Raw genomic sequence first — 3,587 nt, forward strand, 5'->3', positions numbered from 1 at the left:
ATTTCTCCTTATTTCCCTTATACATTGGAGACACACAATGTGGAATGAATGATGAACTTTATTCCCTGATTTGTAATTCTGATTTTCTCAACCCTATTTTCAGAATTGTAATAACTTTTTATAGGATTTTTTAATGCAAATATTACATATCTGTAACTATTTTAAAGTGTGTTTTTTTGGCAGTTTTGAGTTACTTTAGGTTTTAGTATATCCAAGAACTGCAAGCCCGTCGGAAAACTGACACAAAAGTCCAAAACCACCACTAAGTCAATATAGCCACAAAACTCAAACGTGAAATGCACAATTGGGGTCTTCTGAAAATTGTACTGAGAAATAACCAATGACATATGATTGAATATTGCTGTGGTTTGCAATTTTGGAGCAACTCTTATGCTGGGCACCCAATAGGTAAAATCTGTTGAAAAGGAACTGCTGCTGGGTGGCCAACAGAGTTGAACTGTTCTTCATATATGTACAGTTACACTGCAATCAATGTACTAAGAACTGAAAAATAATCTAGATCATTATTTAAACTAGAGCACCTAAAGATATATGAGGTAGTCAGATTTTGAACTGGGGTATGACCATACCAAGCACAAAAGGGATAGGATAGTAGTCATGTTTGTAAGTTTACGGTCTTCACAGGTAACAATTTGCTGTCCCACAGCCAGACTGTAAAGTTGGGCATGTGGGAACAACAGTGGGCCTCACGCCTAAGTAACTTTTGAGTCCATGTAAAATAATATTCTGGAAAAATGAATGGCAGTGCCGATGCCCTATCTCATTGTTAAATGTTGAGAGACCTGAAGGATGACAAAGTTATGAGAGAAAAAAAGGATGTGAAGATGCTGCCATCCTTCTCGGGGCGGCCTATCTGAGTTCTTAAGCCACAGGTGTAGGTCAGACTGGCCTGAAAATTGACAATATTGAGACTAAGAGAGTAACCCTATCTGGTGCAAAACTGAACCTACTGAGAAGAATGAAAACTCACCACAATCTGATAACACTATTAGCAGTGAGACACAGGGGTCTATTCTATATTTACTAGAAACAGGGCTTTTCACTGCTTTGATCTATACATGAAGGGGGTTCCCATGGAGAAGTTCATAATGTCTCCAGCAGCAGCCCTGCTCCTTGGCTGGATCACTTCCCCATACACTAGTATGAGGAGAGCAATTCATAGAAGCACGGAAAGCTCTGCTTTGCATTTCGCTTTGCATAATCCATTCGCCATTTCAGGATGGTGAATGGATGCTTGTTAGGGGAGAAGAGCAGTGAAGACGGCTATCTCACTGCCTTCTCCCAGGTCTCTCCGCCCCCTTCACGGACAGTAGCCAATCCGAGGAGGCATGGCATTTTCATACGCCGTGTCGCCTCTTAATTATGACTGCCTACTGCCAAATCTGTCCCCGTTGTACCCCGGCCGTTGCCACTATATTACTAATAAAGTGACCCGGCATATGCTAGGTCACATCCTTCTAACTGCCCGGCGCCTGCTGCCCAAGTGGCTCCCCCACTATAGTTAGGTGACCCGGCAGTGTGGTAAATAAACACCCCACCAATGGGTGCACAATCAATGTAACATCAGCCCCTTAATCTCCAGCTAGAAAAATGTTTTATCTTAATTGAAAATAAATAATATAAGGGCTGTTTACACTAACAGTACCTAACATACTATACAACTAACCTAACATACAACTAACATACAGTGCATCCAGAAAGTATTTACAGTGCTTCACTTTTTCCACATTTTGTTATGTTACAGCCTTATTCCAGAATGGAACAAATTCATTTTTGTCCTCAAAATTCTACACACAATATTACATAATGACAACGTGTAAAAGTTTTTTTGAGATTTTTGCAAATTTAATTAAAAAAAAAAACTAAGAAATCACATGTACATAAGTATTCACAGCCTTTGCCATGAAGCTCAAAACTCATCCAGTTTCCACTGATCATCCTTGAGATGTTCCTACAGCTTAATTGGAGTCCACCTATGGTAAATTCAATTGATTGGACATGATAAGGTCCCACTCTTGACAGTGCATGTCAGAGCACAAACCAAGCAAGAAGTCCAAGGAATTTTCTGTAGACCTCCGATACAGGATTGTCTCGAGGCACAAATCTGGGGAAGGGTACAGAAAAATATCTGCTGCTTTGAAGGTCCCAATGAGCACAGTGGCCTCCATCATCCGTAAATGGTAGAAGTTCGGAACCACCAGGACTCTACCTAGAGTTGGCCGGCCGTCTAAACTGAGCGATCGGGGAAGAAGGGCCCTAGTCAGGGAGGTGACCAAGAACCCCAAGGTCACTCTATCTGAGCTACAGCATTCCTCTGTGGAGAGAGGAGAACCTTCTAGAAGGACAACCATCTCTGCAGCAATCCACCAATCAGGCCTGTATGGTGGAGTGGCCAGACGGAAGCGACTCCTTATTAAAAGCACATGGCAGCCCACCTGGAGTTTGCCAAAATGCACCTGAAGGACTCTCAGACCATGAGAAACAAAATTCTCTGGTCTGATGAGACAAAGATTGAACTCTTTGGCGTGAATGCCAGATGTTATGTTTGGAGGAAACCAGGCACCGTTCATCACCAGGCCAATACCATCCCTACAGTGAAGCATGGTGGTGGCAGCATCATGCTGTCAGGATGTTATTCAGCATCAGGAACTAAGTATTTCTTTCTCAAGGAGTTACTGAGCTGTTCTGAGGGCTGGCTATTTAACAGCAGAGTCCTGGGCTGTTGATTGGTCAGCTGTCGACTTTTGGAATGGCCAATGGGCCGCAACGCATCGGAGACTTCCACACCTACACCAAAGAATACTTACCTCTGAACTCTTGAACTTTGTTCCACGCAGCACTCGCCTGCTTCCACTTCTCCAGCGGCACCCAGAATTACGTCCGGGTCCCTCACACCCACGAGCAGCGGCACACCCCCACGGACACCGGAACCTCTCACACATGGCTGCACCCCCGCCAGCATGCAACCCACGCAGCCGTGCCAGCATCAGCAAGTGCAACTCCCCAAACAGCGCTGGGTCAGGTTTGCCACACACAGCCGGCACCCATCATGCCGCAGCTCCCGTCATGGCACGTGCCACTGTATCGCACCTACAGAGGGTGAACGCATACAGCCAGCGGGTCACCCCTGCCCTGCACCCACGGGCACGTGGATGGCCCACGTCAGCCCAACAGAACATCTGGCCCCAACTGGACTTTGAGGAAGCCGCTCACTGCCACAGAAGTCGAGCACCCATCAGTAGGTACCAATCAGCCTTCCTTAACAGTGCGGGATACTGCCACTGGGGACACCCCCCAACCACCAATAACAGAGCATCCCAGTTCCCAAGACTGTAGACCATAGGTCCAGCAGGGGTACATGCAGTAGTAAGGACCGCATGGTAAGGAGCCCCCTCAAAGGGTCCACCCACCCCGCATACTGTGGATTGCACCAGATCACCACCAACGGGCAGCACCTGCCCCACAAATTATCCAGAGACAACGAATTCCCGAGGAGTACTGTGCCTCCAGACAAAAAAGGAACTTGTGTCCACACAATTAAACACAAATTGAATAAATATATCACC

Source organism: Taudactylus pleione, unplaced genomic scaffold (assembly GCF_031769625.1).
Source record: "Taudactylus pleione unplaced genomic scaffold, aTauple2 ptg000375l, whole genome shotgun sequence".
NCBI classification, from domain to species: Eukaryota; Metazoa; Chordata; class Amphibia; order Anura; family Myobatrachidae; genus Taudactylus; species Taudactylus pleione.